The sequence below is a fragment of the Pantherophis guttatus genome, chromosome 6 (genome assembly GCF_059756535.1).
Source record: "Pantherophis guttatus breed Tessera chromosome 6, ASM5975653v1, whole genome shotgun sequence".
NCBI classification, from domain to species: domain Eukaryota; kingdom Metazoa; phylum Chordata; class Lepidosauria; order Squamata; family Colubridae; genus Pantherophis; species Pantherophis guttatus.
Window position 1 is genome coordinate 103,606,484 of NC_142068.1, and position 12,548 is coordinate 103,619,031.

Sequence of the window (12,548 nt, forward strand, 5' to 3'; positions counted from 1 at the left end):
CTGGACCAAGGTATTCACAAACAAAATGCCTTCAGCTCCAGTTGGTGGATTAAGAAGGACAGGACAGGACCTTTCAAGACATAATAGTAGCATTAATTGAAATGAAATCACCATCATTGAAATAGCAAAAGACATCAGAATTCCCTCCATGGCACAATCCCCCCAGGAGCATCTCAACACAAAACCCCAAAGAATGCCTAAAAACCCACCTCTGACCCAACCTCATTTTGTCAGCTGGCCCAGAACTACATGCTGTGGTTGGTTCTGCTCATCAGTAAACAAAATCCTTCTTTCCAATCAACCTCCTTTTTATTTCCAGCGTCTTTCTCCCAGCTTGGAACCAAACCCGACTTTTCTTCCAAGAGCAACATTTTAAGATCTTGGTTTCCCTCTACAAATCAAAGTTCAGCTATGCTCCACCAAGCTAAAATCCCTAAATTACACAAAAAGATAAGAGAGTTATTAAATTTATTTATTTATTTATTTATTTATTTATTTATTTATTTATTTATTTATTTATTTATTCTTAAAATTTATATGCCACCCTTCTCCCGAAGGACTCGGGGTGGCTCACATAAATAAAAAAACAATAACAATAAAATCTAAAACCAATCCAAAATTAAAATCCCCAAATATAAAACCTCGTAGAATGATCGGGGAGTTTGCTGGAACAGCCATGTCTTCAGGCCAGCACGGAAAATACACTTAAGGCTGCACTTTCAATCTGAATCTATTTCAGAGGAAGAGACTGAGAAATAGATTCCCCACCCACCCACCCAATATCTTTTAATCAGGTGCATAATTTAAACTCTATTTTTTTTTCTCTCTTCGATGCATTTATTTGCTTTGCAGGCTGACTGCATTTGGCACATCTCCTCCAGGAAGTAAAGGGTTTTTTTAATGCGAGTGTAGAAATTCCTGCCAGAGGTTTGATAACATAGCTGAAGCCACCATTTGTAAAGAGAATTTCTGCCATCACAATATTTACTTTGAAAAGTGGAATTTTTAATAGATAAGCTGATGCAATGACATGAAGGCAAAAATTGGGGCTGACGAAAAAGGGTGCGGCAAGAAAAAATATTTTTTAGGTGACACATTTAAAAATGTTGGCAGGGAGAGTTTTGAGATGTCTTTAACTCTCAGGAAATTCCTGAGGTCTTGGTGACAAAAGACCAACAAAGAAAACATCAGTCATCTTTTGAGTAGCTTTTAATAACCGTCTGAAGGAAATGTTGCTTTTAAATCGTACAAAACGTATTTTTTAAAAATAACACATATTCATTCCAAGACAAACAACACCCCCTCCATTCACTTGCCCCCATTTTACATCTTTTTGTGTGATTGTGAAATTGAGTGATGAACCTCATTAGAAGTGGCTGCTTCAGAGGTCGAAGTGAAACTCCAGCAGCTGGAAGTCTTTCTCCAGAGAAAAATTGTTTTCATCCAGGACATGAAGTCAGATGCAACTGGAAGAAAGTCCTTTTCCTCCATAAATTGTCCTTTACTGCCATCTGGTGTCAGCCAACCGGAAGTTGGCCATAACAGAATAACAGGGTTGGAGACTTCTAGTCCAACCCCCTGCTCAAACAGGAGACCCCATACCATTCCAGACAGCTGAAATCTTTTGGGTGCAGGTGATTTCATGGATACATTGATGGCCCTAATTACCCGGCTCAATTGGTTGGAGGCAGCATCTGGGTTAATGTGCTCTGTTTCCAAAGGTTGCAGAGTTGTCTGGGCAGGTCTGAAAGAGACAAGACCACCTCTCCCCTTTGTGGGTGACTCTCCCAGAAGAGACATTGCAGGGCTGACATATGAATGGAGCTTGAGGGATGGAGAGGTGGAGTAGGGGTGGAGAGCTTGCAGGCAGTGTTTGAAAATACTGGATAAGTAAGTTGTTATAAGAAACAATTACAACAAAAATGGGGACACAGTTCTCTTCAACCTATGGTGGGATTCTGCCGATTCTAGATGGTTCGGCCGAACCGTTTGTTAAATTTCTGGCTTGCCCCACCCCTCGCCCTGCCCCTCCGCACCACTATTTATTGCCAATAAATAGTGGTGGGTGGGGCGGGGCGAGGGGCGGGCAAGCCAGAAATTTAACAAACGGTTCGGTGTTTTTTTGTAATTTATTGGCCTCGCAGCACACCGAACCGTTTGTCAAATTGCTGACTCACCCGTCCCTCGCCCCGCCCCACCTCCCACCCGCACGGCGCCAACCTACCCTAGCCCATCCAGTCGCTGGGGGAGATGCACGACTTTTCTCCGCCCCGGAACACTGGCTGCCCAGGCTGCAGCTGAAGCTCCGCATCGTAATGGACTCCAGGAGGAGGAGGGGCACCGTCTGCCCCATTGCGAAGCTCAGTAAAAGCAACCAGAGCCGGCTGCACATGCAGCCGGGCAGGCGCACACACAGTGGGGCACAGGCTTAAGGTGCTGCCTCCAAGCTGAGGGGCGACCTGATGGTGCGGTAGGTGCACTGCCGGGGCCCAAAGGGGAGAGGAGAAAGAGATGGAGAGAAAGAGAGATGAAGGAGAGAAAGTGGGGGGAGAAAGAGAGATAGAGAGAAAGAGAGATGAAGGAGAGAAAGTGGAGGGAGAAAGAAAGATAGAGAGAGAGATGAAGGAGAGAAAGTGGGGGGAGAAAGAGAGATGGAGAGAAAGAGAGATAATAATAATAATAATAATAATAATAATAATAATAATAATAATAATAATAATAATTTTATTTCTATACCGCCATTCTCCCGAAGGACTTAGGGCGGTGTACAGCCTGATTAAAAGCACAAAGACAGACAAAATTTAAAAATAATTAAAATTATTAAATAATTGGCTCAATTACAAAACCCCCAAATTTAAAATCCCACATTTAAAACCAATTAAAACTTTACATTGATAGCCTGGCCTGGTGGAACAGCAGGGTCTTGAGGGCACAGAGAAACACCCGGAGGTTGGAGATCTTATGCATCTCTGGGGGCAGTTCATTCCACAGGGCAGGGGCTCCCACAGAGAAGGCCCTCCCCCTGGGTGTCGCCAGCTGACATAATTTGGCCGATGGCACCCTGAGGAGACCCTCTCTGTGGGAGGCTACTGGTGGCAGAAGTCAGTCTCGAAGGTACCTGGGTCCAATTTATTTATTTATTTATTATTATTCGAATTTCTATACCGCCCTTCTCCTTTCGGACTCAGGGCGGTGAACAGCCAAAATAAAAACATTTATACATAAGTACGATTAAAAATAGATTTAAAATAATTAAATTTGGCCCATAGTTTAAAATTTATCAATTTAAAATCCATATCAAAATTTAAAACCAACCATAAAATCATAAAATCAAGAGAGACCAAGGCTCCAATGCCATGGAGTGCTTTAAAGGCCTTGAATCGCACCTGGAAGACCACTGGGAGCCAGTGCAGCTCGCGCAGGAGGGGTGTCACATGGGCACAACGAGTTGCGCCCATAACCACCCGCGCAGCCGCATTCTGGACCAGTTGGAGCCTCCGAGTGCTTTTCAAGGGGAGCCCCATGTAGAGAGCATTACAGTAGTCCAGTCGGGAGGTGACAAGGGCATGAGTGACCGTGCACAAGGCGTCGCGATCCAGAAAGGGCTGCAACTGGTGAATCAGGCGAACCTGATAGAAAGCCCCCCTGGCCACAGTCGTCATATGTTCTTCTAAAGACAGCTGTGCATCCAGGAGGACACCCAGATTGCGAGCCCTCTCTGTGGGGGGCAAAGACTCGCCCCCAATAGTCAGCGATGGCACCAGCTGACTATATCGCGATGCTGGGAACCACAGCCACTCAGTCTTGGAGGGGTTGAGTCTGAGCCTATTTCTCCCCATCCAGACCCACACGGCCTCCAGGCAGCAAGACATCACATCAAGGGCATCATTGGGGTGGTCTGGGGTGGAGATGTACAGCTGAGTATCATCAGCGTACAGGTGGACTCTCACCCCAAAACCACAGATGATCTCACCCAGCGGCTTCACAGAAGGGGCGAGAGAACCGACCCTTGCGGCACTCCCCCTGCGAGGCGCCTCGAAGTCGACCTCTGCCCCCCTGTCAACACGAACTGCGAGCGGTCGGAGAGGAAGGAGGAGAACCACTGCAAAACGGTGCCCCCTATTCCTAACCCCCCCAACTGCTGCAGCATGATACCATGGTCAATGGTATCAAAAGCCACTGAGAGATCTAATAGGACCAGGACAGAGGAGCAACCCCTGTCCCGAGCCCTACAGAGCTCATCCACCAATGCGACCAATGCCATTTCTGTGCTGTACCCCTGCCTGAAGCCCAACTGGTACGGGTCTAGATAGATAGCTTCATCCAGGTGCCGGGGGAGCTGTTGTGCCATCTCAACAACCTTCACCACAAAACGAAGGTTGGAGACTGGACGGTAGTTAGCTAATTCAGCCGGGTCCAGGGAAGGCTTCTTGAGGAGGGGCCTCACCACCGCCTCTTTCAAGGCAGTGGGAAAGGCACCCTCACCCAGAGAAGCACCTATAATCCCCTGGAGCCACCCTCATGTAACCTCCCGGGAGGCCAGTACCAACCAGGAGGGACACGGGTCCAATAAACATGTGGCAGCACTAATCCTACCCAGAACCCTGTCCACATCCTCGGGAGCCACAAGATCTAACTCCTCCCAGATAATGTTCTCAAGACCTGCCCCTATCTCCTCCCCTGGACTCACCCAGTCGGAGTCCAAGCCTTCCCGAATCCGAGTGACTTTATCATGCAGGAATTGCACAAAATCCTCAGCTCGACCCTGCAAGGGATCTTCCTGCACTCCCCCCCTAAACAAAGCGGCTGGGCGGTTCTCTGCAGATGCGATAAGAGCGGGAAAATAGTTAGATTTCGCCGCTTTTATCGCCACTAGGTAGGTCTTGATATAAGACCTCACCAGTGTCCGGTCGGAATCGGATTGACTAGTCCTCCAAATGCTCTCTAGGCATCTTTTCTGACGCTTCATCTCTCTCAGCTCCTTGGAGAACCAAGGAGCCAATTGAGGTCGGCATCGGGTCAGAGGCCGCAAAGGCATGATGCGGTCCAAAGCCCCGGAGGCTGCCCTCTCCCAGGCGGCCACCAGGTCTTCAGTCAAGTCGTGTGTTAGAGTCTCAGGAAATGACCCAAGCTCCATCAGGAACCTTTCAGGGTCCATCAGGCGCCTGGGACAGAACCATTTAATCGGTTCCGTCTCCCTGCGGCGGGGGGAAACGGCAGGAAAGTCCAAGCGAAGAAGAGAATGATCTGTCCATGACAAGGGTTTAATGTCTAAATCCCCTCTACCAAGATCATTCAACCACTGACCAGAGATGAAAATCAAGTCCAGAGTGTGTCCCCCTGTGTGAGTAGGGCCTTGAACTAATTGGGTCAGGTCCATGGCCGCCATGGAAGCCATGAACTCCCGAGCCACTTCTGACACCTCACCTGCAGATGGCAGGTTGAAATCCCCCATGACAATAAGTCTTGGGGTATCAACCGCCACCCCGGCAATAATGTCGAGCAGCTCGGGCAGGGTTGCCGCCATGTGGCAGGGAGCCAGGTATGTAGTCAGCAAACCCATCTGCCTCCCACGGCCCCACTTCACGAGGAGGGACTCACATCTGGCTATCTGAGGAACAGTGGTCTCTCTCAGACTAAGACTTTCCCTAATAATCGCCGCCACTCCCCCACCCCTCCCCTGGGCCCTTGGCTATGCTATGGTGAACATTCCCTTAGCTCAAAGAAGGAAAGGAGGTCCAGCAGCAAAGAGACTGAGATTTATGGGTATTGATGATAACTCAAAATGGAGCAAATTTATTGACTCTAAACATGTAATTGCGATTTCCCAATCTGCTAATTTTGAGGAAGATGTTGACTGGTCCAGGATTCATCCCAATGATCCTGGAGTTTATTTTCCTAGAGATGATACTGCTGATGCCACGCAGATTGATGATCAAGATTCCACTAGTTCTTCTCAACCTGATGTTCCGTCTTCACAAGCCGTGGATGCTGACGCTAGCGACAAATGTGAGGACGAGGACGAAGCAGAAGAAGAATGGACTGTTGTTCCGAGACGTTCCAAGAGGGTCACAAAAGGAATCCCTCCACAATGATATTCTTGGCAACTGACAAAAACACCCTTGCCTTTGATTTGCAATGTTACACTTCCACCTGATAATTTCATGCAAATCAAACATCTTCCTGATTCAGAGCAAGACAAATAGTATGAGGCAATGCAGGTTGAAATGGACAGTCTAAAGAAACTTAAGGTGTTTACACCTGCAAAACTTCCAGCAAATAAAAGAGTCATTGGCACTCGATGGGTCTACAGAATCAAAAAGAAGCCAAATGGTGAGTCATTGTACAAGGCCAGACTTGTAGCTCAGGGTTTTGCTCAACGTTATCCTGAGGACTACACAAATACCTATTCACCGACAGTTAGAACTGAGAGTGTAAAAATTGCTTTAGCAACTGCAACTATCCTTGGTTTAGAAGTTTTCCAGTTCGATGTTGACACGGCTTATCTACATGCAGACCTAGATGAAGAGATCTACGTGAGAAGTCCTCCAGGGTTCCGACAGCAAGAAGGGGATACCTGGTTCCTAAACCTTTAAAAGTCTTTATGGTCTGAAACAATCTGGTTTAATGTGGTACTTATGTCTTACTGACAAACTAAATTCAATGGGCTTTATTAAGTCCGAAACTGATGAGTGCGTGTTCACAAAAAGATCTAACAATGCCTATGAGATAGTTCTTGTTTATGTTGATGATATTGTTTATATTGGTCCAAATAAGCAAATGAGTGAAATTTTTGCCAAAGCTTTGCAGAGATTCTTCACATTGAAATCATTGGGTCATATTAGCACTTATTTAGGTGTTCAGATTGAAAAAACACAGAAGGGGTTTAGTCTTTCACAAGAGGACAAAATTGAACAAATTTTGCATCATTGCAACATGAAGGATGCTAACACAACAAAGACACCCATGCAAACAGATTTTCACAACTTGACACATGAAGCAAGTCCTGAGTTCGAGGATCAAACACTTTATCGTTCAGTTATTGGGTCACTGTTGTACATTAGTAGTTGGACCAGTCCCGACATTGCACTTAGTGTTAATCTCTTATCTCGACACGTAGGTAAGGCAAAACAGTTTCATTGGACATGTGTTAAGAAATTATTGAAATACCTAAAGCACACTAAAAACATGAAATTATTGTTAGAAGCAACACATACCGATTATGCAGAATTATGTTGTTATGCAGATTCTGATTGGGCGAGTGGTAAGAAATCACGTAAAAGTACTTCAGGTTATATGATGTTCTTAAATGGATGTCCTGTTTATTGGCAAGTGCGTAAACAGAATTTTGTTTCTTGTTCATCTACTGAAGCTGAATATGCTTGTGTTTCAGATGCATGTAATTCTCTAACTTGGTTTGATGCTTTGGTCACAGATACCTGGACACACCCGATCCGACCGATCACCGTGATGGAAGACAATGAATTGGTGGTTTATATTTCTGAATCACATTTCACAGGTTCTAGGTCCAGACACATTGACATCCGTTATCAAACATAAAACAATTAGTGAAAAAAACGTTTTGTTAAAATGCAGTATGTATCTACACATGATCAAATTGCAGACATGCTCAACAAACCGCTTCCAGCAGTTCAACACGAGTAACTGTGTAAGAAGATGTGCCTTATTTGATGATGTACCTGATATTCGCTCAACTGGCAAAAGAAGAGGTTGTCACTGCGTTTTTGTATTTACCAGATGAGCTCATTATTTTTGGACTGTCAGACTTTCCGTAGCTTGCCAAGTTTTCTTATCAGTAAGCTAACTACGCATGTCCGCATTCCTTCACTTTTTTTTTTCTAACTTTCTTTGTTCTCCTGTCAGGAGAGGTCTGGCCGCAGAGAGGTGGCCGGCAGGAACGTTGCCAAAATGTAATTATTTAGATTAGTGAGATGTTTTATTTTCTTTATAACAAATAAATGAGTTTTTTCTTAGAAAAAATATCTTTGGGGTTTATTTTTCTTGCAAAAGTATGCTTCAAGGGAAAAGTCTCGATCCACATCTCTAAATCTTACCTTGGGTAAAGTGCAATTACCCAAAAGCAGAATGGGATTAATTAGCACCCTGACACCGGGGAAGGACGGAGCTTAATGGGCCTCAGCGCAACAGCTGCTGTGAAAGGCAGAGAGAGAGAGAGAGAGAGAGAGAGAGAGAGAGAGAGAGAGAGAGAGAGAAAGAAAGAAAGAAAGAAAGAAAGAAAGAAAGAAAGAAAGAAAGAAAGGGGGCTTTTCTGTCCTTTAGGGGGAGGGAGGCTGACCCTCTGTCCAAAGGCTTCTCAGCAGGCGCTGCCAGGGAGAAGGACGCCGCCCTAGGAGCACTGGGTCAGACCAAGACCGGGGAAGGGATTAATGGGGGGTGGGAGGGGGTGTGCCCTTTCAGATGGGAGGGGGCAGAATAGAGAGTCCTCAAATCTGCAGTTGATGAAAAGCTCCAGGTGATGCTGGTCCTCTTGTAAGCTTACCTGGACGTAGGTAAAAAAAAAAGAAGAAGGGATGTTGACACCTCCCCCCCCCAACCCTCGCTTCCATTATGGGGGATTGAGGTTTGTCCCAACGAACCGTGAACCTGTTCACATGCAAACGCACTGGGGCTGAAATGAAACTGACAGAGGAGTCTTGTAAAAATATACTTTACTAGAAACATTTAAAAAAAGGACAAATGTCTTTAAAACAGAACACTTATCTTCGTTAGCTGAAGCCAGGCCGTCTCTCCAAGTTCCTCTCCTGCAATACTGAAACCAGTCCTCTTAACGCTTTCCAAAGGGAAAGGCGAAAACTAATACAACACTAAGTAGTTTCAGGATTGGAATATCATCGAGGCAGTGGGAAGCGGCTGCCCAGGCTTCTCAGCAGTGATGAGTGAGAATGTCCTGTAGAGAGCTTCTGTGAACCAAGTCACCTGTGGAGTTGATCCAATCAGCATCGTGGTTTGAAGCTTCTGGCAGGAAACTTCTAGCAGGGAAATTCTCCAGCTCTTCCTCTTGGTCGTGGCTTCAGCAGCAGCAGCAGCAGCAACTACAGCTCAGAGACAACAGCAGATGCTAGCTTGCAGGCATATGCTGGTTTGCATGCTCAGCTCAGCAAAGGCAAGCTCTCTTCCCCTTTCTCTCTGGCTCTCTGGCTCTGAGCTTCAGCTCTAGCTCAGGCATCAGGCAGGGACTTTGTTCCAGCTCTGTGTCTTTACTCAGCTCTCTGAGTCCAGGCTTCTTCGGGCTTCTTGCTCTCGGCTGTCTTGGCTTGGCTTGCTGAATCTTTTTGGCAGGCAACAAGCTCCTACTTATATAGTGAGTAAGTGAGCAATTAACTAGGGCGGGGGAGGCTTATAGTTAATTGCAAGGCGGAGATTGGCCTATTTGAATCTTTGCAGTTTGTAACTAATCTTATAGTCACAGCAATCCTGGCAATACTCTGGACAGCTCCCCTCCCGAGGCCCTCCCCACTTCCAAGAGCTTCCAACTCTGCGCCGTTACTGCCGCTGCTCTTCGCCTCTCCTTCCTCCGGGTGAAGCCAGCTGCCGTTTCTCCCCAGCCCGACGGCTGCAACCTCGAAGGGAGAGAAATCCATCCCCGGAGCCCAGAGGTGGCCGATCCGCTCCCCCCAAGACTGGTTCCCCACCGCCGTCCTCCGCCTGCCCTCCTTGCAGACTTCTGTGGAGAGGTGCCAAATGTGGATGCTTCCCCCCCCCCTGCAGACCCTTAGAGGTGCCATGGGGGCTCAGACCTGCAGAGGCTGCCCACCCGGGATGCCTCTCGCGCTCTCAGGTGGCGGGGGAGCATGCTTGCCCACCATGGCTCCTCTGCCACTCTCCTCGACGGAGCCCCGACGTGGCCCGGGAGGAAAGGGGCGCAGGAAGCCCTCCCCTCCGTCCCTGTGGCAAAGCTGGGAGGAAGCCCAAGCAGGCGCCCTCCCGCTCCGCTCCTCGCTCACTCGGCCAGCCCCAGGGGAGGAAGGCAAGGCTTGGCGCTGGTCGAGCTGGGGGCGAGGGAGCGGGGCAGGCGAGGGGCGGCCACCACGGCTGTTTGTCTGGGTGAGGCGAGAGGGGACCAAGGGCAGCAGCAGAAAGCAGCTTTCGACTGTGGGAAGAGATCAGTTGTCCCTGGTGAATCAAAGCCAGATGAGGGACTTTGTGCCAATCAGTGGAGTTTTAATCACACCTTCCAACAAAAGCCAAATGGGGGACTTGGAGCCAATCCTCTGGGGACTTTGAGTTCTAGTCCTATTTTAGGCATGAAAGCCAGCTGGCTCTGAGTTCTAATCCTCCTTTAGGCATGAAAAACTTCCTGGGGGACTTTGGGCCAATCACTAGGAGACTCCTGCATTCCAGTCCCGCCTTAGTACTTTTTGATTGGGGGAGTGAAACTTGGAAACATTTTCTCATATGAATATTCATATGAATATTCTCATATTAATGATTTATTGCTTTGCCCAACACATAACGGGTGTTTCCCCACAACTGAACTTTCCTCCGTCACATCAGACACATGTTGGACACTGAGACATCCCAGATATTCTGATACCAGAATTGGGGATTCCTAGATGGAGGGATGGCTGAACGTCCAGCACTGTCTGGTGTGATGGAGGAAAGTTCAGTTGTGGGGAAACACCTGTTGCGTGTTGGGCAAAGTCTCTGCCTTCTGCTTATGGGGCAACCAGAGGCCTCCCAGGTGCTCATTGTGAATCTTAGACTGACCTCGGTCTGATCCATCAGAGCTTTTCTTATCTCCTGAAAATGGAATTTGCAAAGGGATTCGATTCGCAATTAATAGCCATCCTGACATCTAAAGATTGGTTTCTAATTAATCAGCAAACTCTGTGGTTGGAGAGCAGAGCAGCTTCCACAGTTTCTCTTCCTAGAAACCCAGCTGTTCCCACCCTTGCTCACCCGCTTCCTGGACCTGGATGAAGATGCTGCATTGAGCACTCCTTCTTTGGACATTTTGTCCAGCCTTTCACAGATAAACCAGGCATGGAAAAGGAACAAAGAAATCCTTTATGTACAAATGGTAGAGTGGACCATTAAAAGGACCTGAACATTGTTAGATATTGCTCTTTTATTTCTTGAACAAGGAAAGAAAAAAAATACAGAGCTAGACAAACTGAGCCCCAAACTGAAATCCCAGATGGCTGTTGTGATCCACTCTTTCTCTAGTAGGACATCAAGAAGGAACCATTTGGGCATTTCATGGGTTCTCACAGAGATTATCACACAACATGACTGGACGCACAGGTGGGATTCCATTTTTTTTTACTACCGGTTCTGTGGCTGTGGCTTGGTGGGCGTGGTATGGCTTGGTGGGAGTGGCTTGGTAGGCATGTCAGGGGAAGGATACTGTAAAATCTCCATTCCCACCCCACTCCAGGGGAAGGTTACTGCAAAATCCCCATTTCCTCCCAATCAGCTGGGACTCGGGAGGCAGAGAATAGACGGGGACGGGGCCAGTCAGAGGTGGTATTTACTGGTTCTCTGAACTACTCAAAATTTCCACTACCGATTCTCCAGAACTGGTCAGAACCTGCTGAATACCACTTCTGGACTGGAACTTGTTTCCCACAGCTTTCATCTTCCCATTTTTCCTACCCAGGCTTTTCTCTTCCACACCTTTTTGCTCTGTCAATAGGAAAACCTGCTCAAATTATTTTTATAAGGCGTCAGGTTCATTGGCTGTTGCCAAACATCAAATTCTTCTGAATAACCTTCACAGAGTTCTCTTTATTGAACTGAAAGGGAAGGGGATTAAAGAAACATAGACACATATTCTTCTTGGATTCCTTTATACTATCTAAGTAGAAAGAATTAATATTTTCTTTCAAATAAAAGAAACTTTAACAATTCTTCCAATATCATAATGGTGTTACTGTACTTTTTGGAGTATAAGATGCTCCGGACTATAAGACACACCTACCTTTTTTGGGTAGGAAAACAAGAAAAAAAAATCTGCCTCTGCCTCCCAGCAATTTTCCTCCTTGCAGCAAACAGCAACAGCCTATTTCAGCTTCAGCACAGCCTGATTAGCACAAGCAGGTGATTGTCGGTTGGATCGGCCTCCCGACAATCAGCTGTTTCAGGCTGCTGGGACTGCAATAGCCTATTGCCGTCTCTGCGCACCCCATTTTCGGCCTCCTCATCCTGTTTTCAGCCTCTGCATGCCCCATTTTTGGCCTCCATGTGCTCCATTTTCCGCCCATTCCAGGTGGTGGGGATTGGAATGGGCAAAAAATGGGACACGCGGAGGCCGAAAATGGGATGCGGAGGCTGAAAATGGGGCACCTGGAGGCAGCAATAGGCAGTGGCAATCCCTGTTTACTGTTTGCTGCAAGGAGGAAAATTGCTGGGAGGCAGAGGCCAAAGGGTGGGGGCCAGTGGGTGGGCGGGGCTACATTCGGTGTATAAGACGCACCCAAATTTTCACCCTCTTTTACGGGGGAGAAAAGTGCATCTTATACTCCCCCCCCAAAATATGGTATATCTCATGTTTTTACACTGATTCT